The 27,654-nt window shown below is 38.6% G+C and overlaps 1 protein-coding gene and 1 pseudogene across 2 annotated transcripts in view; one reads left to right on the top strand and one right to left on the bottom strand.

Annotated features, from left to right (window-relative positions):
• The window catches only part of ABCB1 (ATP binding cassette subfamily B member 1), a 210,255-nt gene that overhangs the window by 120,175 nt on the left and 62,426 nt on the right, over nucleotides 1–27,654 (bottom strand). The window lies entirely within an intron of this gene.
• LOC122728710 lies at nucleotides 19,869–27,495 on the top strand (annotated as a pseudogene).

Below are 27,654 nucleotides of genomic sequence, written 5' to 3'. Positions count from 1 at the left end.
TTTATCTGCTGACTATATGCAGGGTGGAAAAACTACCTAGTGCCCACATTATGAATATTGTTAACAACTGCTGCCTTACTACCTCACTGATCAACTTTCCCATCTTCCTAGTTATGATAACATATGTTTTCCTTTTTTAAAAATTTATTTATTCTGAATTTAAGAAATAAAATAAGTATTTCCATAACTAAGCAGGATAGAAAAACAGATAACAGCACCTTAGATTGCAGGTCTATTATGTAAAATTTGCTATTCTTTTCAAATATACAATAAAGTTATCATGTAACTTTCTTTTTTACCCTTCTCCTCCCCCATGAACTTCAAGATGGCTACCATTAGACAAAAATCTGTATGGAGAGAGAGAGTCAGAGAGTCAGTTCTTTTTTTTTCCTGGATCCAAACAGTATCTTCCTTCATGGGATGTTTGTGGCAAATCTGGGTTTTTATAATAGATTTACATAGTTGCTCAAAGTTGTAAACAAAAAAATACTGCTCTTACTGTATACAGTATTCTCTTGATTCTGCTCATTTCATTTTTCATTATTTCATTGAGGCCTCTCCATGTTTTTCTAAAATTATTGAGCTTATCATTTCTAATAGCAGAGTAATATCCCATCATGAACATATACCACAATTTGTTTAGCCATTCCCCAATTGATGGACATCCCTGAAATTTCCAGTTCTTTACCACCACAAAGAGAGCTGCTATAAATAGTTTGGAACATGTAGGCTCTTTTCCTTTCCTCTTAATCATCTTGGGAAACAGACCTAAAGGTCATATTGCTAGATCAAAGGGTATAGGCAATTTAATAACTCTGCACATAATTCCAAATCTCTCTTCAAAATGGTTGGATCAGCTCACAGATCCACCAACAATTAATTAAGGTCCCAATTTTTCCACATCTGCTCCAATATTGGCCACTTTTCCCTTCTATTATTTTAGTCAATCTGTTAGGAATAAAATGATATCTCAAGGTTGTTTTAATGTGCATTTCTTTAATCAATAATGATGTAGAGATGTTTTTATATGACAATAAATTGTTTTGATTTCTTCATTGGAAAACTGCCTGTTCATATCCTTTGACCATTTATCAATTGGGGAATGACTTATATTTTTATAGATTTGACAAAAAATGCTTTATCCATTTTATTGATTTTTCATAATACCAAATTCCTAGTTTTATTTATTAATTCAATGGCTTTCTTGCACTTAATTTTATTAATTTTACATTTAATTTTAAGATTTCCAATTTAGTGTTTAATTGGGGATTTTTAACTTGTTCTAGTTTTTTCAATTGCATACTCAATTCATGGGTTTGCTCTTTTTCTTTTTTATATAAGCATTGGTATTGCCTATTGATATTGATATAAATTATCCTCTGATCATTGCATTTGCCACATCACATAGGTTTTGATATGTTGTTTCATTATTGTCATTTTCTTTAATGAAATTACTGATTCTATTATTTGTTCTTTAACCCATGCATTCTTTAAGAGTAGGTTGTTTAGTCTCCAATTGGTTTTTTCTCATGTTTCCATGGTCCCTTATTAAATATAAATTTATTGCATTATGGTCTGTAAAGGAAGCATTTGCTATTTCTGTTTTTCTGCTTTTAGCTATAAAATTTTTGTGTTCTAGTATATGGTCAATCTTTGTAAAGGTATCATATACTCCTGAGAAAAAGGTGTATTCCTTTCTATTTCCATTCAATTATCTCCAGATATCTATGATATGTAGCTTACTTAAAATTCTATTCATTTCCTTAGTTTCTTTCTTATTTATTTATCAGCTATATTTATCTAGTTCTGAGAAGGGAAGATTAAACTCCCCTCCTATTATAGCATTACCATATATTTCCACCTGCAATTCATTTAACTTTTCTTTTAAAAATTTAGATGTTATAGCATTTGGTTTGTATAAGTTTAGTATTAATATTGCTTCATTACCTATGGTACATTTATCATAATGTATCTCCCTGTTTATCTCTTTTAATTAAATCTATATAATAACATTTTATAAAAGTGTGGCATCACACTAGGACTCCTAGAAATGTGAGTCTCCATGAAGCAATGGAGAACAGAAACTCCAAAGTGAAACCACTAATTTCAAATGCAATATAAGGAATTGGTATAGCTTTAGAAGCAATACTAGTGAGTGCAAAAAGACCTTTTACCCTACATGTTAGAATAGAAGAGATTGGTGTGCACATGAGTTTGATAGAGAAAGGAAGAGAAGGTCAGGAAGTAAAATGCATTGGAGGGCAGCTAGCTAGCACAGTGGATAAAACACTGACCCTGGAGTCAGGAGGACCTGAGTTCAAATCCAGCCTCAGACACTTGACACTTACTAGCTGTATGACCCTGGGCAAGTCACTTAACCCCAATTGCCTCACCAAAACAAAAAAAAAAAGAAAAGGTTTTTGGGGCAGCTAGGTGGTGCAGTGGATAAAGCACCAGTCCTGGATTCAGGAGGACCTGAGTTCATATCCAGCCTCAGACATTTGACACTAGCTGTGTGACCCTGGGCAAGTCACTTAACCCTCATTGCCCTGCGGAAAAAAAAATAAAATAAAGTGCATTGGACATTTTATAGAGGGCATTAATCTATGAGTTTAAAGATAGATTTGAATCCTGGCTCTGATATTGGGGAATCACCAGATTTAAGAGTTGGAAAGGTCCTCTATAGTAACAGACTACATTTTCAGTTATAAGGACTCAAAGATATAGAAAATGCAATATCTGACTGTTTTATTATTGATTGATTAAAATTTAAAATGTTTATCTTGGTAGAGTAAAATAGAATCTTAAAGGCTTTATTTTCACAAAGTGTTACCCATCAATATATTAAGATTATGCAAAATTACTAGAAAGGTACGACCATTGAGAGAACTGTTCAAAGATTATCTGATTATCAATATCAGTAAATGCATTGAGCAAGGAGATGTATGCTCCTCATAGGTATCTCAAACTATCAGAGGATGGCCAGTCTAAATTCCAAATGGATGATGAAATCCTCCAGATGTTCCTATTAGCATGTGACAAGCAGTGGCACTGAGCAACATAACATAGTTGCTGGTCAATGGCTGGAACTTGATATATGCTTGTTGAATGGATGAAATTCCACCTATATCTTTTAACTTTTTTTTTTTTGGTGGGGCAATGAGGATTAAGTGACTTTCCCAGGGTCACACAGCTAGTAAGTGTTATGTGTCTGAGGCCGGATTTGAACTCAGGTCCTCCTGAATCCAGGGCCAGTGTTTTATCCACTGCGCCACCTAGCTGCCCCCTATCTTTTAACTTCTTAACAAGAATACCCATAGCTTGATATCCAGACCATGTTCTTCCCATGTGAAATGAGCATTAGCCAACTAAAAAGACTTTGGTTACCCATAATTTGGACACATTAAGAGAGAGAATTAGAGGTGAAGTGACTGTGGATGGACAAAATTTTTATTAAAGGGACAGATGAGGTGATTGGCCATCAGTCAACCTTCATTCTTGTTCTAGCTCTAACACTAATTAACCTTAGACAAGCCATTTAACTTCTTTATCTTTACATTGGGGGGAGGGGGTTGAATAACTTGACCTTTAAGGTCCCTTCTAGGTCAATATTTATGATCCAGTGATAATCTAGTGAGACTAAATAATATCAAAGGTCACTTGTTCTTTTAAATCCTCTGATTCTAGCATATTCACTCTGTGAAAAATGGAGGGTGTGTGTCTATCAGTAATCTAATAAAACAAGAATTTCTAGGTGTTCCAAAGATTATGTTAGCTGGAGGAAGAGATTACAGAGATAACATATCAACTAGACAGATAAAGTCAATGAAAGCATGATTTTGAAACTGTACATAGATGACATGCTCTAAACTCTGAATGGTTCAGTCTGGTTGGTAGGAGGTCTACAGCGGGGTGTTCCAGGGATCTATGCCCGGTCCTGTTCTTTAACAGTGTTATCAATGACATGGATAATTGGCGCTGATGGCTAAATTATCCACAGAATTAAAAAGTTGGAAGAGACCTCAGGAACCATTTGGTCCAATCCATATAGAAAAGGACCCCCTAATACCTGACAAGTGGTCATCCAACCTGTCCTTAAAGAACTCCAATGAGGAAAGACACATCCTTCCTTCCCAGATGGCTCATTCCACTTTTGAACAGTTCTAACATAAATCTGATTATATTGCAACTTCTGTCTTTATAAGTGCTTCAATAGTCTATAAATGTTATTTTACTGAAGGCATTCTTTTTCCATCTATAAAAGAGGAATATTAAGAAATTACATGGTTAGAGAAATGCCAATGATTTTAGAGATAATTTAAACAGTACTCAATCCTCTTTGGTCACTGACTGAGAACATGGACTAAATTCTACTCAACAATCTACTGAGCCATTTGAGAAAGAATCATATATTGATAGTTTTAGAGCTAAAAGGGACTTTAACAGTCACCTGCTCTATTTTACTAATGAGGAAACTGACTTGCCCAAGTTCACACAAGCAACAAAAATGAATGGTAATGATTTGAATGCAGGTCCTGAGACTGTAGCATAACTGCCCTTTCTACCATACAAAAAAGATACTCAGTTCCTCAAATTCTGTTCATGCAGAGACCAAAATAGTCACCATTCAGACTTCAATTACTTCTCTTACCATTATAATGAGATAATTATATAAATGAGATAGGAAGTTTGCAAGGGGGCAAATTCTAAGCTATATAAATGTCATGTTTAGGTTAAGGTTAAGCACACCGTGATATGGAGCAAATAGATCTAAGTATTTCCAAAATGACTATTCGCAGGCAATTTCTTTTTTTTGTGGGGCAGTGAGGGTTAAGTGATTTGCCCAAGGTAACACAGCTTGTATGTGTCAAGTGTCTGAGGCCGGATTTGAACTCAAGTCTCCCTGAATCCAAGGCCAGTGCTTTATCTACTGTACTACCTAGTTGCCCCTAATCACAGGCAATTTAAAAATATCTGGTCTTGGGCAGCTAGGTGGTGCAGTGGATAAAGTACTGGCCTTGGATTCAGGGAGACTTGAGTTCAAATCCGGCCTCAGACACTTGACACTTACTAGCTGTGTGACCCTGGGCAAGTCACTTGACCCCAAGCCTTATCAAAAAAAAAATCTTGGTCTTTCTTTTTTTTAAACTATCATCTCATCTTATTCCCCAAAGATATAGGAGCTGAGAAACAAAGAGATGGAAAGAGAGACAGAGAGATATGACTGCTAGCCTTTGATTTAGTTGGCCTTTTTTCAAATCTTTACTCTAAAGATTAGCCTTCCATATACTCTGTATACATCTAAGGTTTGCTTTTCGGGCTGTTTCTCACATTAGAATGTGAGCTCCTTGAAGACAACTGTTTTTGACTTTCTTTGTATTCCCAGTACTTAGCACTGATGAATAGCAAGTACTTGAAACAGGCAGTGGTTGGCTCAGAGCACTGGGCCTGGAGTCAGGAAGACCTGAGTTCAAATCCTGCCTGAGACTTACTGTGTGACCCTGTTCAAGCCGTTTAATTCTGTTTGCCTCAGTTCCTCATCTGTAAAATGAACTTGAGAAGGAAATGGAAAACCACTCTAGTATCTCTGCCAAGAAAACCCCAATTGGGGTCATCAAGAGTCAGATGTTTATGACTGAAAAACACTTGATAAATGTCTGTTTACTTACTAGCTGTGGGATTACAGAGACCTGATTTAAACTCTCTGAACTTTCTTTTTTTACATGTAAATTAGCTCAGAGAGTCTGAGCTAGAAGGGACTTCAATAGCCATTAAGTCTAAAGCTCTCTTTTTACTAATGAAAATTAAGTGTCTTGACCAAATAGGTAGCATCAAAGGGCTTGTACCTTTGCCTTGTACCTCATTACCTCCTATATGCAGTACTTGCTTCACAGAATTGTTGTTAAAAGCAGGCATGTCATAAACTTTAAAGTACTTTAAAAATGTGTTATTCTCTCTCAGGTCACAGTTTCTTCATCTGTAAAATGGGGATAATATTGTACTACTTAACTCCCAAGGTTGTAAATGGGAAAGATCTTTGTTAACCTTCAAGAATTTTATTACTAGTAGCAACATATTTTAAAAATCCTCCCTGAGACACTATTGTCAACAAGAAAAGTTCTGTTGAGGGGCGCTAGATGGCGCAGTGGATAGAGCACCAGCCCTGGAGTCAGGAGTACCTGAGTTCAAATCTGGCCTCAGACACTTAACACTTACTGGCTGTGTGACCCTGGGCAAGTCACTTAACCCCAATTGCCTCACAAAAAAAAAAAAGAAAAGTTCTGTTGAAAAGAAATGTCCAAAATGGAAATGTATTGTTTTATATTGAATCCTTTTATATTCTGCTGTGTACACAGAAATGTTCCTTATTTTCTTATTTTTAATTTAAAATTAATAAAGAAGAAAACTGACAAGAAATGGCCAGATTTCTATTAAATGATGTATTGACTCTCCCCCATTCTATTCAATGTCCAATTTCAGTTTTTAAATCTTCTAGCCAGACTGAAGAGAGGTATACCCTTCATTATACACAAACAAAAATTCATAATTTCACATTTTTTTTGATTTCTTGTCATGACTGAAAAGTTCTTGAAGTGATTGAAACAATTATTTATCTTGCAGCTTATACATAAAAACCAAAATGGTTGCTATTTCAAAGTTCACATGTGACTTGGCCTCAAAAACTAGCAAATGAACGGACATTATTTTTCAAGGTGAATGCTTATTAGGTTAAAGAGAGGATTGTAAATAACAGTAAATCAATCAAAAAGGTCAAGCTATTGAACAAGATAAAATGTGTTGAGTCACACTCTAAAATAAATTAGGTTCCGTTAGGGCTAATGCTTAACTGTATCTTTAGTCTAATTAAAATGGACATGGTATGATAAGCCAAAATAAACTTTCTCTTCTATGTGTAGGGGATAAATCTATCATAATGAGACTTCACTGGAACTCACTTCAAAGTAGTCACCTTGGGAGACAATACCCTTATTCCAAAAAGGTTTCTATTATTGGCACTTTTAGAATTCCCTTCAGTGCCGGTTTTAGAATCCAGCAAGTTTTGTTACAATCATACAACCTTGATTCTGATCCCAGATAGGACTGCCAAATGGGATCACATACTTAATCCACTGATCTCAGCTCTGAATGCCATTTGGATTTTTCTAAAAATAAAATTGACACAAAAAGAGAAAATATCCCTTCTGAAATGAATGTTTGGGAGGCTTGAAGAGAGTTCATGAAAAGAACATTTGGGATGGCAGCATAGATTCCTCCCCATAAGTCCCTACATTTTTGTCCAGCCAACAAGCATTCATATATAAGAGCCTACTCTGTACCAGGCATTGCTCAGTTCCCGGGATGCAAACAAAGGCAAAACCAGTCCTTGTTCTTCAGAGAGCTCACAGTCTAATAGGGGAGACAACATGCACAAAACTATGTACAGATGACATAAGAGACAATCAACAGAAGGATGGCAGTACCGCTAAGGGAGAACACGAAAGGCTTCTGGTAGAAGGTGGGTATTATCTGGGGCTTAAAGGAAGCCAAGAGATGGAGAAGAGGAGGGAGAGAATCCCAGGCATGGGGAATAGCCAGTGAAAAGTTCCCAGATCGAGGGCAGCTAGGTGGCACAGTGGACAAAGCACTGACCTTGGATTCAGGAGGACCTGAGTTCAAATCCAGCCTCAGACACTTGACACTTACTAGCTGTGTGACCCTGGGCAAGTCACTTAACCTTCATTGCCCTGGGGGGAAAAAAGGAAAAGGAAAAGTGCCCAGATTCAGGAGATGGATTGTCGTGTTCAAGGACTAACAAGGACAGTGTTACTGGAACACTGTATGGGGGTGAGGATTAAGATGAGAGGAATTGGAAAAGTACTAGAGGGATGGGTCACAAACGCTTTTTCTATTTTAGCCTGGAGGTGATGGGGAACCACTGGGATTTATTGAATTGGGAGTAATATGGTCAGATTTGCCCTTTAGAGAAGTAAGTTAAAGAGCTAAGTACAGAATGGACTGATGGGAATTTGAACTGTAGGAAGATAAATTGGACAGCTAAGTGGAGAATGGACCATAATAAAGAGAGATTTAATGCAGGGAGACCAAATCCAATGCTCTTGGTTAGTTGTCCTTCATGACAAAAGGATCAAAATGACATCACTATGTCAGGGTCGAGGTAGAGTGTGGCCGACTATGGCTGATGAGACTTACATAGTCTTGGAAGGCCCTAGCACAGGTTGGGCACAATAGGCTATTATAATGGTCCAGGAAGTAGGTGACTGGGTTATACTAGGGTGGTAGCAGTGTCAGAGAAGAGAAGAGGCTATATATGAGAGACGTTATAAAGACAGAATGTACAGGTCTTGGCAAAAGATTGGATATAGCAGGGCGAAGAGAAAGGAGTTGGCAATAACACCTAGGTTGTGAGTCTGGGTAGATGTGAGGATGGAGATCCCATTGACAATAATGAGGAAGTTGGTAAGTGTTAAGGGTTTGAATGAAAACATAATGAGTTCAGTTTTGAACATGTGGGGTTTAAGATGTCTAGGACACATCCATTTGGGGATATACAATAGTCAATCAGAAATTCAAGACTAGAGTCTAGGAAAGAGGTAAGGGCTAGAAAAAAATGATCTGGGAATCATCAAAATAGGGTAATAATTTAACCCATGGGAATTAATCCGTGAGATCATGAAATCAAATAGTATAGAAGGAAAAGAGAATTGGGGAACATCCACAGTTAGTGGGTATGAATAGATGAAGATCCAGCAAAGGAAACCAAAAAGGAGAGGTCAGGAGATGGCCGGTTTATGAAAGACTTTGAACACCAAGCCAAATATTTTATACTTTATCCAGAAGGTTATAGGGAACCACTCGAGTTTATGGAATGGGGCAATTGCCATGATATAGTCGGATTTGTACTTTAGGAAGATAAACTTATCAGCAGAGTGGAGGATGAATAGTAGTCGAGAGACTTGAGGCAGAGGAGATCAGCCAACCACTAAGGAGGTAGGTAAGAGGAAAACCATGAGAGAACAGTGTCATGAAGACCTAGAGAGAAGAGAATATCAAGGGGAGGAGGGTGAATAACAGTGTCAAAGGCTGCACAGAGATCAAGAGAGATAAAGAATGAGTAAAGGTTATTAGATTTGGCAATAATGAGATCATTGGTAACTTTGGAGAGAGAAGTTTCAGTTGATTGATGAAATCAAAAACCAGATCGTAGAGAGTTGAGATAGAGAGAAAAAAGGGAAGCAGAGGCATTGATTATAGATGGTCTTCCTCAGAAGTGTTGGGTCTTAGCTCACTCTTGCAATTCCTCCTAGGCTATGCCCAGAGCAATTCACCATTATCCTCTTGGCCCTGATCTTTCTTGAATATAATCAGTTAGATGGCTTTTGCATCAGCTGGTAGCCAGGAGAACACAAGATCCAAATTATTTGAGTTCATTGAGTGCCATGTGTTAGAATGAATCTATAAATTCATTAATAAATGTCAAGTTTAAAATCCTGTTAATTCAGCATTATTGAATTTCTTGTCTAATCATCTCAGAGAGGTGGTGGGGAGTAACAAGTACAGTCATTTGTGTGTGAGGTACATGGACCTATGGTGTAGGGAAACAGAGGGGAAGGAGATAAGTAGCCATTTATCGAGCACCTACTATGTGCCAAGCACTGTGTTAAGTGTTTTACAAATGTTATCTCATTTGATTCTCACAACAACTACGGGAGATAGGTGCTCTTATTATTAATGAATTACTTTGTATTCATTTATCTGTGTCCCACCCTAAAACATGGGCAACCTGGGCCCCTACACGAGAGCCTCAGGCGTCCCTTAGCTTTGGAGGAACCCATTCATGATGGGCATAAAAATTATTAAGATAACAATGAAATATGAATGACCTGCACAGCCCAGCAAGTGTTACCTTCCTTGTATAGGGTGTATTGATATGAGAATTAATATCTAGCCAGTTGGCCTGAATTATGTGGTGAGAAGGTGGTAAGAAGCCCTCAGGAAGGCAGCAGACTGGGGGAAAGCCCCCTACTCCTTACATGGAACTGAAGCACCTGGTTGTGCATATAATAAGCTCATCCCCTCAGTAGAGAATCTCTGCTCCTTAGCTCCTGGAGAGAGAGGTTAGGGCTTATCCAAGAGAGGTTAAGCTTATGGTCAGGGGGAGGGAAGAGAGGGAAGAAGAAACCCTAGGGTTGCCCCAGCCATGAACCCTTGGACAGGCTGGGCAATATTTAAGCCCCTGAAGTGACCCCTGCTATGGACTGGACAAGAGTCAAGCCTGATCAGGGATCATGCCCTGGGGTCATGGCCCCACTGCCTAGGCATGATTTTTCTGTCTGTCCCCCAGTCCTCCATACCTTTGGGGAGTGCACTATAAGGAACTATGAAGAGACAGCTTGAAATAGAGCAGTTGGCCCCAGACACATACTAGCTAGGAGACCATGGGCAAGTCATTGAAATCTTTAGTGTCCTAGCCTAGTGTTCTCCAAACTAGTTTAACAAAGCATTCCTCTGACTAAAACATTTTTGTTGATTTAAAAATTGTATTCATGTACCATTGCACTGTTATATTATAAAGCACAAAAAACAGACATTAAAAAGAGATAAAGTTGAAATAAGCACTAAACCTTTTATTAACTAATAGCACCAAAATCTTTTTACTCTTGCTAAAATATTAATTTTTTAAATCCTTAAAATAAGGATAGTAGCATTCTCTATATTCTGAGCAGTTATCCACCTTTGATGTCCCATATTTGCTGCTTAGAATTTCTACTGTGTCCCACATTGGCTGCTTAACAATTCTACATGCTTTTACAAAATTCTTAATAATTCACATATTTTAATATATCATCATCATTAGTATTTTGACTATAACTATAATAAACTTACATTTAAAAATTCTCCCATTAGAAAATTATATGATTGGGGGCAGCTAGGTGGCGCAGTGGATAAAGCACTGGCCCTGGATTCAGGAGTACCTGAGTTCAAATGTGACCTCAGACACTTGACACTTACTAGCTGTGTGACCTTGGGCGAGTCACTTAACCCCCATTGCCCCGCAAAAAAAAAAGAAAATGATATGATTTTATTAATAAGATGACATTAAAGCAGATGTGTTAGCATCTGTTTTGGGGGTGCACCCTAAGGACCACAGGCAATTCAGTCCAACTTCTTGTCTCCCTCAGAGATAGTGTTGTCCTAATTTTCAGTTTAGACAGTCAATGCTTAAAACAATACCTAGCAACATAGTGAGTTCTTCCTAAATGCTTGTTGTTTATTCATTCTTTCATAAGAGGAGATGAGATAAGATGGCAGTTCATGCTGAGGAAAGCATCATAAGTGAAAATACATAGTCAGGGGGGCAGCTAGGTGGATAAAGCACCGGCTATGGATTCAGGAGGACCTGAGTTCAATTCCGGCTTCAAACACTTGACACTTACTAGCTGTGTGACCTTGGGCAAGTCACTTAACTCTCATTGCCCCCCCAAAAATATACAGTCAGCAAGGAGCATGGTTCTTTGGGAAGAACAGTGAGTACCTTAGTGTGACTGGAGCAGAGAGAACATGTTGGAAAAGGATGGGAAATTAGATTGGATAGGCAAAATATAGTAGTATTATGTTCTAATTGAAAAACTGAGAAAAGGAGGGCTTTGCAGGATGGGCAATAAGAGCACATTGTCAATTATTTGTCTGGAGATTAATATGATGAAATTAGTACTTTTGAAATATTAAGTTGGCTTAGTAGATGCAAAGGGAGAGAGACTGTAGGCAAAATGACCAACTAGGAGATAAGTACAATAATTCAGATGTGAAAGGGAGAGGACTTTCTTTGGATTAGGGTGTGGAAGTGGTAGTGAACAACAGACTGCCTAAAATGACTAAAGTTGATCAGACTCAACCAAGCCTAAAGACCTGAACACTGGCTCCTGAGAGAGACCAGGTGGAGCCTGGCAGCTGCCCATTATTGCAATTCGAAGTATGGTTGAAAGGTAAGGACAGAAGTGTGGAAAAGGGCAGTGCCCAGTTGTTATAAGGATTCAGGTGAATTATTGCTTGGGTAGCCCTTTGTCAGAACCAACCTGGGTCATCAAAGTTAAAAAGGGGGGTGGATGGAGGGAAAAGGTCTAGAGAAGGGTTGTCTGAGGATGAGTGAATTTAAGTGATGTGGATTAGATGGTGTGAGAAGCCAAGCAGCCAATTATCAGATACGCAGATGAGAGACAGAGCAATTGTGGTACCATAGTCCAAAGCAATAGTTATAAACTCTCCGAAGATAACAAATTGTACTGTATGAAATTTATGAATCATAGCTCTTTAACCATATGTCTCATGTTCTTGTGTAGGTTTGCCCTGGCCTTAAAGGGCACCACTTCTCAAAGATTCTGTCAAGAAATGACCTTCAACTTCCTCACTTCAGAAGTAACATGAGTTGGAAGGCAGAGGGATGTCTTGGGAGAAATCAATCAGTGAGGGCAGCTAGGTGGGGCAGTGAATAGAGCACCAGCCCTGGATTCAGGAGGACCTAAATTCAAATCTGGCCTCAGACACTTAACACTTACTAGCTGTGTGACCCTGGGCAAGTCACTTAACCCCAATTGCCTCACCCCTCCCCCCAAAAAGGAAAAGAAAAGAAATCAATCAATGAACATTTATTAAGCACCTACTGTGGGAATTGAGTAGTAGAATGCTATAATAGATAGGTCCCTAGACTTCAGAGTAAGCAAGAACTGAGTTTTAAAACCCATCTAGGACACTTAGTAACTGTGTGACCACTGGCAAATCTTTTGACTCCTTCTGGTTCTAAACCTGTAATTGATCATTGTCAGATGTTAGGAAAACAAATATATAAAATGAAAAGCTTTCTGGATTTTAAGAATATGCCCTATCTCTGCTACTCAGAGTAATGATTTCATGGTGCATAGTAATAATAATAGATAATGCATAGTAACACATAAAGCGTCCATTAATAATCTTTCCCTTTCCAATGAGTTCCACCTTCCCACCCCAAAGACCTATTCAAGTCTACTATAATAGATTATCCTAAGGACTTGAATTCCCCTGATTCAAAGGAAAAAATGGGGGTCGATAGAGAGGCAGCCCCTAATATTCTGGTGAGTTTCACTTTTACCAAAAGAGACTGATAAGATATCTAGCCCTCTAGTATTACTCTGAGATTGCTAGAGAGTTAACCCCTCACCTACCATAAGAGGAGGTCAAAGACCTAGAACAATGTCTTTCTATTCTCCAGATTATCGTGTAATTAGATGTTCCTTAAAAAAATGGAAGACATATCTCAAAGGGGGAACAAAAGAAGAAAGGATTCTTTACTTGTATTAAGAAGTTAGAGAAAGGAATAAGAACAAGAAAAAGAAGAAAAGAAAGGTCCCAACATCTTTGAAACAAAATCATGAACAGGGACATATGTATGCATGTGTGTATATATACACATACACACATATATACATATATATACACATGGTTACAAGAGCTGATTATTAAATTCTCAGAATGTGCATTTATACCTCAAAAATCAGCAAATGCTACAAATCAGGGCTTGATTTATTGTTTTGTTGTTTATCTAGACTTAAGAAAGTGATGGATAAAATCAGCATAATGCAAATTAAACTTAAAAGTGGGCCCTGTGTACATGTCTTTACCCAGAGAGCTAGTTTTTAAACATTTACCAACATAACAGGGCTCTTACAATAAAGGATAGAACTAGATTCTCTTTTGAGAAGCAGCTTCTATCCACCTCCAGAGAAAGAACTGATGGAGTCTGAATGCAGATCAAAGCATATTATTTTTCACTTTCTTTGTTTTTATAGATATTTTTGTTTGTGTTTTCTTTCATAACATGACTAACATGGAAATGTCTTGCATGATTGCACATGTATAATCTATATAAAATTGCATACCATCTCAGGGAGCAGGGAGTAAAGGGAGGGTCAGAATTTGGAACTCCAAATTTTAAAAAAATGAATGTTAAAAATTATTTTTATGTATAATTGGGAAAAATAAAACACTACTGAAAATAATAAATAATAAAATAATTTTCAAAAAGAAAAGCAGTTTCATGAACTCCAAGGAATGATGATGTGGATACTTAGGTGTTACTAAGAGAACCTCAGAGGAAATGGCAAATGACCATGGGTAGGGAGTTCCTGAGAAGTACTGAGGCTACCATATGTTGACCTGGTATGAACAAAAGATAGGTCTGCTTTCTACCCCATGAATGTATCTGAAAGAGAAATGATGACCTGGAGTATTGTAACTCACTTCTAATGATTTACATTAAGACAAACAGTGCCACCAGAAAGACCAAAAGTATTGTTAGGTTTGGGGGGAAAGAAGATGAAGACCTCGCAACATAAGTATTGTTCTCCTATAAAATGTAGCCTTTTGGGGGGCAAGGACTGTTTTGTTTTTGCTTTTGTATCCAGAGCACCTAGCAAAGCGGCTCGTGTATAGGAAGTGCGCAGAAATGCTTTGATCGATTGCTATTGCAAATGAAGGTAGAAGGGTGAATTTAGGAGTAACAACAGCAATAACAACGTGTATTGTTATTATATAGTGATAACAATAATAACAACATATACATGCAAACCACTTTACTTATCAATATTTAGGAAGGTGCTCACAAAAAAAAAAGTTTGGGTTTTCAAACCTTGGTTCTAAAAGTCTTGACCAGAGAGGAAGTGAACTTAACAAGGAATAATAAAAATATATTTGTCTGGAATCTGGTCAAGGAAGCCTGAAAAATGGAAATGGAGGAAAAGGGGGAAAAAACTGCCTTCCTCCATATCTACCAGTTTGGATTCCACAGAAAACTGCAGGCATCACATAGGATGAAAAATATCAGTAAGGAGGACCAGTAATTCAAAGGGATACTATCCAAACAGAGCCAGGAATAAAGCCCATGGGTTCACAAATACACAAAATAATTAAAAATTGAAGTAGCGACACCGATATAGGGAAACAAATTCAGTCTTGTGGACATCACTGAGTCTTTGTGGCTTGAGTTCCATGATGGGAATGTGTTTGTGGAAGAGCGATCCTTACTCAAGAGGAGCAGAAGGGGGGCGGCTAGGTGGCGCAGTGGATAAAGCACCGGCCCTGGATTCAGGAGGACCTGAGTTCAAATCCGGCCTCAGACATTTGACACTTACTAGCTGTGTGACCCTGGGCAAGTCACTTAACCCCCAATGCCCTGCAAAAAAAAAAAAGAGGAGCAGAAGAAGTCAAAGGGATGGTTGGTTAGCATTTCATGGCATATGTAAGATATGTAGGAATTAGAATGGGGAGGATGGAAGAAGGCCAGTGGGGGAAGATAGTAATGATAGGTAGCATTTATAGAGCCCTTTATGTATATTGTCTCATTTAATCCTGACACCAACTTTATGAGGTAGGTGTTATAATTATCACCATTTTATAAGTAAAAACCAAGACAGATAGGTCAAATTACTTATCATGAAGCACACGGTTAATTTTTAAGGGAGTATTTGAACTCACATCTTCTTCACTCTTATACCAATATTCCATCTATGATATCAAATGTGGATGTGGAAACAAAAGCTTTTGTGGGAGCAGATATCAGACTACTTGGGCAGAAGGAAGAAATGGAATAGGGGTTTGGAAAACAGATCACAAACTCTGCAGATATGAATTATGTAGTGGTGGTGGGAAAGAAAAAAGGGAGAGAAAGAACAAAGGAAAGAGAGGGAGATAGCAAGAGGAAGGAAGGAAGGAAGGAAGGAAGGAAGGAAGGAAGGAAGGAAGGAAGGAAGGAAGGAAGGAAGGAAGGAAGGAAGGAAGGAAGGAAGGAAGGAAGGAAGGAGGAAAACTTGTTATTGCTGACCATGAACTAAGGACTGTGCAAAGCACTTGGGCATTAGTATTAAAGCAAAGAGAGTTCCTGTTCTCAAGGAGCTTACTTTCTAATAGAGAGAGACAACACAAAGAGGACAGTAGGGTCCAAGCAGAGGTATTTTGGCATGGAAAATTACAAGGATGGTGAGTGAAGCCACAATAAAATAAACTGACATACTCTTTGAGGAGCAAAAGCAGAGTTGATTTTATTATGTTTCCAGACCTGGAAAGGAAGAAGGGAACAGAAAATACATGTACAGGTACCACCATTAGGAGCTGGTAAAAATTCCTGGGAATAAAATGGAAACCTGGAACTAAACATAGGAGTAGACTGAAGTGATACCCAACTCGGACAGTTTCCAGGATGGGAGACTTCGATTATCCAGATGCCTTCTGGAGTTTGGTTCCTTATTGACCAAATTCAAAGCCACATACATTTTTCTCTTGCCACAGTGATCATTTCATTCTTTAAAAGGAGAGGAAACAATGAAACTGTCAGTCTGAACCCAATTCTAACCAATAAGGAATAATGCCTTGCTAGAATAGAAACTATGAAAAGCTTGTGAGGAGGTGACCACTCCATCTTAGAATCCATAATGCATAAGAAGAGGAAAGTTGGGCATACTCTGACACACACCCCAGATTTGGGGAAAAGCAGATGCCCAAAGACTTCAGAGAAAGGATAAGTAGATCACATGGTCTTACATTCTACAGAGGAAATTACTCCATGACAGATGGAAAACTTAAGAAAATGGAGAGCTATCTAAAGAGTCCTGTGTGGCTACAGATTGGCCAATTTACATTTTTAAAAGACATATATAAATTGCACATGTATAACCTATATCTGATTGCTTACTGCCTCAGGGAGGGGCTTTGGGAGGGAGGGAAGGAGGGATAGAATTTGGAATTCAAAACTTTAAATAAAAATATTTATTATTTTTAAAAAGACATATATAGAAAATAGAAGAAACCAAGGCAGGTGGGTGTGGATGAACACAAAAGGTTACTGTGATCTTGAAAGAATACTGTCAGGAGTACTGAAGTTTATTGAAGGAGACAAATCAATATAATTCTGGACCAGTATTCCTCTCAGAAAGTGGAGAACAGAGTGGCCAGTCTTGAAACCCTTCTACTCTCTTCAGAAATCTCAATCTCCTCTTGGAAAGAGGTGGGCAAGATTCCAGAGATCTCTAGTGATGCTTATTGTGCTTATTGTGAGCCACATCAGACAACCAATGTGAACATACACTTCTTACATGGGTAACACACACACACACACACACACTTTTAAAAACAAATACCCCATCCCCTCCACATATAGCTTTAGATATTAATTACTTATTTATTAGTTACTCTTCATCTAGTTGCATTTTAATGGAGCTACAATTTTATCAAGACACAGAAATAACTTAGGCTTATTTTACGCACTTCTTTCTTTCTTTTTTTCCCACTGATTTTCACACAATCTGCTTCCCCTAGAATTCAAGTAGTCCCAAATTCTAAATTTGATTTTTAAAAGGCTCAAATACTCCAGTAGATCTTACTTAGCAGAGAGGTTAGCACACACTATCATTATTGTTGTTCAGTCATTTTTCAGTTGTGTTCAACTCTTTGTGACCCCGTTTGGGCTCTTCTTGGCCCCAATATACTTGAGGGGTTTGCCATTTCCTTCTCTAGCTCATTTTGAAGATGTGGAAATTGAAGCAAACAGTGTGAAGTTACTTGCCGAGAGTCACACAGCTAATAAATGTTTGAAACTAGGTTTGAACTCATGAAGATGAGTCTTCTTGACTCCAGGCCCAGCACTCTATCTGCTATCCTGAAGCACACACTAAACAGGTAATGAATACTTGTTGCTTGAATGACTTTTAAATTATAATTCTTAGGTACCATGGAATGAAGTAACCCTCTTCTCTCATGAAATTGATTTAGGGATTAGGCAATTCTTTTATAATCAGTACCTTTAATGTTTAAAGGGAAATTGCTAAAACCCAAGTGATTTTCTTTTTTAAAATCCTGTAGGAATCCATGGGGAAAGAAACCTTTATTTCAAACTATTATGAAGTTATTCTGATGACTATTACTCAAGTGCCATCAAGATCTGAGTTTGAATTGGATCCTAGAGGGAATGGGGAGCTACTAGAATATATGGAGCAGGGGAGTAAAGAATACTCAGGTGAATGAAGCCTATTAAGCAGGAGAGTGAAATGGTCAAAACTTTGCTTTAGTAATATTACTGGCTGCTTTATGGAGGATTTCTTACCTAGGACAGTGTAGGTAATAAGTCCAAGAGCTGGAATTTGGTTAAACAAATAAAGACAAGTTATGACCATAAGGCTAGAAAAAAGTAATTCATATTGAAGAAAGAAAAATGGTATGTCCAAATTTGGGGTTCCAAGTGGCCTTGTTGTAATGTTTCTACCCTTTAGAGCTTATTTTGAAAAATGGTCTTTCTATGTTCCTTTTTGTTTGAGACCTATCCTCACAGATGCCTGGTTTCTTCTTCCCACTTTTTCTAGACTAGCATCCTGGGCACATTGATAAATACGGTCCTTTCTTCATCCCACTTTCTTTGGTTAATATAAGTTAAAGTTTAATCATTCTCTTTTTTACCCCCAACTCTATAGATCCCAACCCATCTAGTTCAGGTTGAAATTTAACCTCAGGCCCCACAGACTAAGTTTTACATTAGACAAAGTGTTGGAATTCCTGTTCCTTACATGGCTATCACTGATTTGATTGCTCTTACGTAGCTCTGGGGTAAGTTTACTGTGTGTCAATGCCCTTTACTCATCTCATTCAAATTCTATGAAAGCATAAGAAAATAATCTAAATGCTCATAAATGACCTTCGGCTAGGGAATTTCCGTACTTTCTAGTGTTTGGATTTCCACCTCATTTTACAACAGCTAAGAAGGTTTGTTCTTTTGGGGGATGGAGAAGGTGAGGGGTCAGTGTCATCTAGTTGGACAGCAACTATGCTGATAAAATTTGAAATAACATTTTTAAATGATTTATTGCATTTCTCTGTTTCTATATCTGAATCCTTAGAGAAATGGACTGAAATAATTGATGTTTTAGAAAAAATCCCATAAAGTCCACTTAGCTATATAATTTCACAGCACTGATAATTGTAAAAATGTTGTGTTTGTTAGAAAACCTCACATCTGGAAAAACTTGGGATTACTGCATGGCCAATGGATAAGTATTCCAGTTATACGATGCCCTCGTGTGGCAAGTGAATGACATGCTCTATTTAAGGACAACCTTTGCTTTCTAGAAGCCTATTTCTCAAACTTTTGTGACTACAGAATACATGCAGAATTGTTGTTGTTGTTTGTCCTTCATTCTCAAAGAGGACCATGACATTGGGAGGTAATGTCGTGACTTGCACTGAATTGAAGTGAGGGAAGGCTGTGCAAGGTCATCAGCCTCATGCCCTCCTCCAGAACCATCTGGGTCTAGTGGAAAGAAAAAATATATATATATATATATATTTTTCCAACCTTCTCCCTTAGCCTTCACTTGAATACATTTAATAAGAAGGAACCCACTGGCTGCTGAGGCAGTCCATCCCATATTTGGACAGCTGCTGTTGTTAGGAAAATTTTCATGACAATGATATTTTAAGACCTACTTGCACCCATTGCTTCTGGTACTAAGTTGACCTCTGAGGCCAAGCAGAACAAGCCTAATCTATATTCAAAATATTTAAAAACAATTATAGTACCCCATTCTAAGTTTTTTCCAGGTATAGTCTCAAGGACTTCCAATAACCTAGTCAACATCTTTAAAGTTCCATTAGTTTGGAATGTTAGTCTAGAGCAGTAGACTCCAAAGTGGATTGTGCAATGGATCATTGTCCATTGGGAATTTGAAAAGGAAATATTAGAACTTCTATTTACATTTATTTTTATCTAAAAATAATAAATTGGCTTTTTTCCTCTTTCTCCTTGGATCTGGTGGCGGTCTGTCATATCTTCGATCATGGCAAAAATCAAGGCCAGGGATCTTCACGGGAAGAAGGAGAAGCTACTTAAACAGTTAGATGATTTAAAGGTGGAACTTTCCCAATTGAGAGTGGCTAAGGTCACTGAAGGAGCTCCATCCAAGCTATCTAAGATCTGAGAATCTATTGCCCAAGTCTTGACTGTCATCAACCAGACACAGAAAGAGAACCTCAGGAAATTCTATAAAGGCAAGAAATATAAGCCCCTGGACCTTCTACCCAAGAAGACCCGTGCCATCTGCCACAGGCTTATTAAGCATGAGGAAAGCCTGAAGACCAAAAAACAGCAGAGGAAGGAACGCCTGTACCCTCTTCAGAAATTTGCTGTTAAGGTATAATTTGTAGAAGTGCTAAATAAAAAGACAAATTGTTATTAAAAAATAAAAAATAAAAATAATAAATTGAGATTGATGGTGGCATCTGCACTAGTTCTCTATATAAGACAGTCACATGTTATTTGCTCAATTCAACGTATACTAAAGGAAGAGTTGGCATTCTATCATGTCACAGGATTGACAGTGTTACCTTCACTGGTTCATCCATTTCAGTATATTGTGGCATATTGTAGTTTATGTGTGCCTGGTTAAGGAGATTTGGGGATTATTTTGGTGGTTTTAACTAAACTGACACTAACAAAAGGAGCAGTTGGCTTAACAATATTCCTAGAATAATACCACTGATTAAAGATAATTTTATTAATTTGAACACACACAAACAAGATATTGGCAGAGTGGACACTTCTTTTCCCAGTACTTCTTCATAAAATATATTATGAGATAAAAAACAAACAAACAACCCCCCAAAAAACCCAAGGATGATCTAATTGGATCTTGTAAGAGATTAGCCAAAAGATTCAAAATTATAATTGAAACCTAGGATGACATCAGTTATTGTTAACAGTGAGTCTCTTTCTAGGTGTATCTTATGCCTTCTGATTTTAGCTAATGAGAGTATGAAACCATCATGATTAGCAAGGCGATTAAAAACTACCTATGTAATCCACAAAAATTCTTATGTCAGTGTACTTTTAAAAACCTGGAAATAGAGTTTTCTAATGTGATTAAAATTTTTTCATAACCAAGCTATTCAGTGGGTTTTTAATAAGTTTGTCAAAAGTATAAAAATGCAACATCTTTTGATTAATATTCAAGAACAATGGATTGGTTTTTTGTTTTGTTTTGTTTTTGTGGGGCAATGAGGGTTAAGTGACTTGCCCAGGCTCACACAGCTAGTTTCAAGTGTCTGAGGCTGGATTTGAACTCAGGTCCTCCTGAATCAGAGGCCAGTGCTTTATCCCCTGCACCACCTAGCTGCCCCTAAGAAGAATGGATTAACATAAGGAAGATAGAAGCTTACTAGCCAAATTTCAACAATGACTGTAGCATAACTGTTAGATGGGATCGACAAATTAATGTCATGATTTAGGGAGGACAGTCAATGATTATTACCTCCATTTGGATTTCTGTATCTTTTGAAGACCCATTTTCAGCTATGAGAGCCATTTTTAATGTGTCAAAGTAAATGGAATTTAGAGCCAGTCCATTGACTTGCCATGTCACAAAATGTTAAATCAAGATTTAAAAAAGTAATAGAGCATATTGCTCTTACTAAAATATCAGCTAGGTGGCACAGTGTTTCAAGGGCTGGGCTTGAAGTTAGAAAAACAAATTCAAATACTTCTTTATATTTCCTTTTGCTACTGCTCTTACTAAGAAGGATAATAGTTCTGTTGAGATTACCAAGTCAGCCAGAATACCCATCCATTTTCTGTTTACCATTCTGTTTACCATTTGACCAAGAATAGGTCAAAGAAATTCCAAAATTGTAGCTCCTAATAGAAGAAACCTCATCTCCAGAAGCAAAATTGGAAAAAAAGAAATGGAAAATCTTTATGGTCTAGTATGCTGACATGTCCTGAATACACCAACAAGACAGCTAGGTGGTGTAGTAGCTAGAGCACTGAGAAGAAATCAGGAAGACCCGACTTCAAGTCTGGCCTTAGACACTTCTTAGCTGTGTTACCCTGGGCAAGTCATTTAACCTATATTTGCCTTTGTTTCCTCAACTATAAAATGAGAATAACAGCACCTACCCCAAAGATTATTATAAAGAATCAAATGAAATATTTGGTAACATTTATAAAGCACAGTGCCTGTCTCACATAATAGGTGCTATTTAAATATTAGCTATTATTATTCATTAATATTTGTATTTCATTTATGTCAATGAAATATTGCTATTTTTCACATGAGGAATCTTCTTTTACCAATGTAGACCAGCAGTTTTGCTGTAAATTAATAGTCCTGGAGAACTGCTTAGAGAACTAAGAAATTATGATTTCCCCAGGGTCACATAATAAGTTTGGGGGCAGCTAGGTAGCGCCATGGTGGATAGAGTGCCAGGCCTGGAAGACCTGAGTTCGAATCCAACTTCAGACACTTACTAGCTGTGTGACCCCAGGGAAGTCACTTAGCCCCATTTTCCTCAGTTTCCTCATCTGTAAAATGAACTAGTGCAGGAAATAGCAAACCGCTCCAGTATCTCTGCCAAGAAAATCCCAAATAGGGTCATGAAGAGTCAAATACAAGTGAAAAATGACTGAACAACAAATACATGTGTTAGTGAAAGGATGTGAACTCTGATGTCAGGTTTCTTTTGCCTAAATTATACTTTCTGTCATTGTATAGAATGAATGAAAAGTTAACAGAAAAAAAACAACCCTTAGGATTTCAATTTATTCTATCACAATTGATTCCAGTTTGCAAAAACCTTTTCTACAGGGTTTTTTATTTTATTTTATTTTTTAGGTGAGGAAATTGGGGTTAAGTGACTTGCCCAGGGTCATACAGCTAGTAAGTGTTAAGTGTCTGAGGCTGGTTTTAAACTCAGGTCCTCCTGACTCCAGGGCTGGTGCTCTATCCACTGCACCACCTAGCTGCCCCATAGGGTTTTGAAAATTGATAATAAACTTAGAAAAGAAGGCATAGAATAGGGATTCTTAACCTTTTTTCCTCTTTTCTTGGACCCATTTGATAGTCTCAGAATCATATTTTTCAGTAATTGAAGGAAATGCTTAATTTTGCTTAAAGAAAAAAATTACATCTTTATTCCAATATAATTGGCATCTGTAATCTTACCTATTTTGGTTTTTGCACTTCAAAACATTACTATAAGAACAGCTGGGGCAACTAGGTGGCACAGTGGATAAAGCACTAGCTCTGGAGTCAAGAGGACCTGAGTTCACATCTCACCTCAAACACTTACTAGTTGTCTGACCCTGGGCAAGTCACTTAACCCCAATTACCTTAAACATCTGGGGTCATCTCCAGTCATCCTGATGTATATCTTGTCACTGGACCCAGGTGGTTCCAAAGGTTGTCATCCCGGGGTGGGAGCAGGGATAAGCTCCCACTCTCTATAAAATGCTCCAATAGCGTGGGTCTCAAATAGCCTCTGACAACCGAAGCCCAACTCCTGGCCTTCTCGTAGTGGAACTGTTTCCACTAACAGGAGAAGGGGCGAAGGCGAGTCACTGGCATCTTAAAACCAGTCGCTTCAGCCAGGTGGGGCTCGTTAGCCTTGGTAGGCAACCCACCTAGGGGAAGGAAACCCTGATTTTAAACCTCTGCTGCCTTGAGGCTATACCCATATATGGGAAAGGCTTCGGGAGTTAACCCCGAGGAAAAATCAGGAGTCAGAGTCCCTTAGGCAGTTGGATGTTGGACATCACATCCCTCTGGCAACTCCTGCGGCGGCACTGGTGCCAAACTGTATTGGCTCTGCCTCTCCTTTGGATCCACCAGTGTCGCAGAGAGGGAAAATCTGCTGCATGGGCAACAGCTTGTTTTCGGATTGATCCGCCCAGGCCAGCGCCCTGGAGAGGACACGTCAGCTACTCCTCATGGGGTAGATAAAACATGGGATGCGCCAGTTACCAGTTATAAGTCACTTGCCCAACTGACCTAGGGCTTGACCCCAGGGGCTGCATTCCACGGTGGGAGGAATGATTGAGTTCCACTGGACAGCTACCGCCCACCTTAAGCTGGGCAAACCCCAGCCAGTAAGGTGTTTCCCCATTACGGTTCATCTTCCTCACTGGGTGCATGGGGATTAAGGTTAGGTCCTCGTTGCAGCAGGAGCTGTGGCTCCCATATCGGACTGCACAGCCACACTGTGGCCTGTGGCTCTTCAAGGCGCTGATCCATGGTTGGCCGTGGTGGAAGCCTCCTACGGACCCAGGTGGCTCTGGAGGAGAGAGTGAGGTTGGTGACTTTGCACAACCCTCCCTCACTTAAATCCAATTCATTTCAAGTCATGTCATCACCCTGATGTCATAATTCTCTTTGAGAATGAAGGACAAATGACAACAACATAAGAATAGCTAGCTTTGTATAGCACTTTAAGATTTGTGAAGTGCTTTACAAATATCTCATTTTATTCTTACAACTCTGGGAGGTAGAAGCTATTATTATCTCAATTTTAGAAATGAAGAAATTGAAGCAGACAGAGGTTAATAAAGATATAACTTAATTAGCCAATAAAAATGTAATTAATAAAAAGTAAACAATTAATAAAGATACCATTTTCCCCCATCCTAAGGTATATCTCCACCCTGAAATCTAACCACAGATCCCTTGCTGACCCAGAACTAAGAACCTCTGGTGTAGAGGTAACTCTAGAATTTTAACTATACCTTTATTGAGACATTGTTGGGATAGCTAGGTGTCGCAGTAGATAGAGTACCGGCCCTGGAGTCAGGAGTACCTGAGTTCAAATTCAGCCTCAGACCCTTGACACTTACTAGCTGTGTGACCCTGGGCAAGCCACTTAACCCCAATTGCCTTACCAAAAAAAAAAAAAAAAGATAGAGAGACATTGTTAAGATTATTTCAATGAGGGGCAGCTAGGTGGCGAAGTGGATAGAGCACAGGCCCTGGAGTCAGGAGTACCTGAGTTCAAATGCGGCCTCAGACACTTAACACTTACTAGCTGTGTGACCTTGGGCAAGTCACTTAACCCCAATTGCCTCACTAAAAAACAACAAAAAAAAGATTATTTCAATGATTCACTCCCTTGTCATAAACTTTATAACTGGAGGTAAGTATAATCTAGCACTCAAAGAACTTTGATAAAGTTATAGTGTGAAATGATTAACAAAAATCCCCCCCAATAAAGTCCCAGGGATGGGACAAGGAACTGCAGTCTTATGCTAATACTTTCTCTCTAAAACTCCCTTCCATTCACTCTCTTTATTTTGTATGTATGTAGTTTGTGTGCTATCTTCCCCATTGGAATATTAGTGCCTTGAGAATGGAGACCATGGTTTTGTTTGTTTGCTTATTTTTGTTTTGTTTTTCTTTGTATTTCTAGCCCTTATCATATTGCCTGGCACATACTACATCTTTAACATATACTTGTTGCAATCATTGGCTGGCAAGTTTTGGAGATACTGGCCACCAGGTGCTAAATTTGGGGGGGCTTAGATACTCATACCAAAGCACTGACTAAAATGCGGAGGCATTGAGAGTTGCCTCTGTAGAGAGAGGACTAACTAAAAGAATATCAAACAGTCTAGGAGACATAGCTGTCTCTAGAAGTCCTGGAGATGGTCAAGGCTTGGGATGAGATTAGGCTGAGGCTAGATTTAAGGGAAAGGGGAGAGAGGGCTGATCTTCTGACTGCATATTCATCACTGTCTACTATATAGCACACTGTCACTCTGAGCTCAGTTTGCTGTTGTCGTTGTTTGAATTTATAAATGAGGACAATCATGCTTGAGCTGCCTTGGGACACATCTTAGACTCTCTAGCCCCATCATTCACCCAAACTCCCATGTTCGAAAACTTGAAACCTATTTTTGGTGCTTCTCTTTCCCTCTATAGGAGGCTTATTCCTCTTGAACATATACCTCTTTAGCCTCTCTTGCATTTACTTTTCCTCTACAGCCCCAACCCTCTGTATCATCATCAACCTGGGACTCTGACAAAGGCCTATTTATGTATTTTTCTGCTCCCATACCCCTCTATTGTATCTTTTAAGCCTCTGCCATAATAACTCCATCAGAGGAACGCATAATTTATGGCTGTAGGGAACTTTGGTGTTCATTTCAGGAGCTCTTGAGTTGGGACCCCCTTAATCCGTGGACCCCACAAATGGTCAGTTGATGGATTTCAGGGGTTCATGAACTTAGATGGAAAAAAGACATCTTGATTCCAATGTAATTGATATCCTTTGTAATCTTACCTATTTTATGACTTTAAAAATGCTATTCTGAGAATAATAACAGCTACCATTTACATAGTACTTTAAGATTTGCAAAGTACTTTATAAATATTCTCTCAGCTTATCCTCACAACAACCCTGGGAATTAGGTGCTGTTTTTATTTCAATTTTACGAATAACGAAACTAAGGCAGTTAGAGGTCAAATGATTGGCTCAGGATCGCACAGCTAGTGTGATTGAAATGTACTCCAGGTCCAGCTCTATTCACTGCTTGCTGAAAAGAGATAGTGATTCACCAGATAGTTGAAAAAAAAGTCCTCAGGTTTCACTAGCCTGCCAAAGGGGTCTATCTCTCTCACACACACACACACACACGTTAAAAATTCCTGATCTAGTACTATTCTCTCATTTTACATATGAGGAAAATGAGGACTGGAGAAGCTAAATGTATTATTATTCATGGTCACAGAGTTAAGGAGTAGAAGAGATAGTAACAGAACCATCTGCTGCCAAATCCTGAGATCTTTCCAGAGGCATTGTCATTTGTTTTGCAATTCTATAGGGTATTTTTTTTTTTTGGTGAGGCAATTGGGATTAAATGACTTGCCCAGGGTCACACAACTAGTAAATGTTAAGTGTCTGATGCCGGATTTGAACTCAGGTCCTCCTGACTCCAGGGCCGGTGCTCTATTCACTGCACCACCTAGCTGCCCCTAGGGCACTTTTTTAAACCTATGATTTTATCCCTGTACTGACCTCTACCAATAGGACTTGGCACCTACTCTACAATTTGTAGTTATAGACTGTTACTTGTGGTATTGGGAGAGTAAGTGACTTGCAAGTATAAGGAAGTAGGATTGAACCCAGAGCTTTCTCACTTTGAGGTCATTTCTCTACCCACCTTATTGGGATGAATTGTTTAATGTGAGCACTTCTCATATATTATTACTTGTTAAAGGTATCTGAGTTTGAGTCAGACCCCTTTTATTAGACCAGGATCTCTCCATGAGGGCATAAGATGGCATACGTGTCGTCCCAGCTTCTGTCTCCCCGGGGGACTAGCCTAGCACCTGATATAAATACTTAATAAATGTTTATGGAATGAATGAGTATTTTATGAGAGCACTTATGTGAATGGATCATAGAATCATCATTCTAGTGCTTAAAGGACCCTCAGAGGCCATCTCTTCCAGTCCCTTTCATTCTACAGATGATGATACTGAGTCAAGGTCACACCCAAGGTTCTCTGAGTTTTAGAGCCAGGGAGAAAACTATGTAAGAGATGATGATGATGATGGCAGCGGCGGCTTTCAGTCAATGCTTGCTGCGTTTTTGTCCCCAGGATCTTCAGCTGTCCAAAGGCCCGAGGAAATCAGCCGCTAATACAGCCGGACCACTAGGTCATTGTTCTCTTTAGCCACATACACTAACCAACCTCCCCTAATCATTAGGGAACTCTGGTGGTTTGGCTCCAGGTTGGCCCCTTCCCAGAGAGCTGGCCCAAGGCCAGAGTCCAGAATCCCAACCACGGCGGCAGCCCGG

The sequence above is a fragment of the Dromiciops gliroides genome, chromosome 5 (genome assembly GCF_019393635.1).
Source record: "Dromiciops gliroides isolate mDroGli1 chromosome 5, mDroGli1.pri, whole genome shotgun sequence".
Classification (NCBI taxonomy): domain Eukaryota; kingdom Metazoa; phylum Chordata; class Mammalia; order Microbiotheria; family Microbiotheriidae; genus Dromiciops; species Dromiciops gliroides.
Note: the sequence above shows the minus strand (reverse complement) of the source record. Positions and strands in the feature narration are given on the sequence as shown.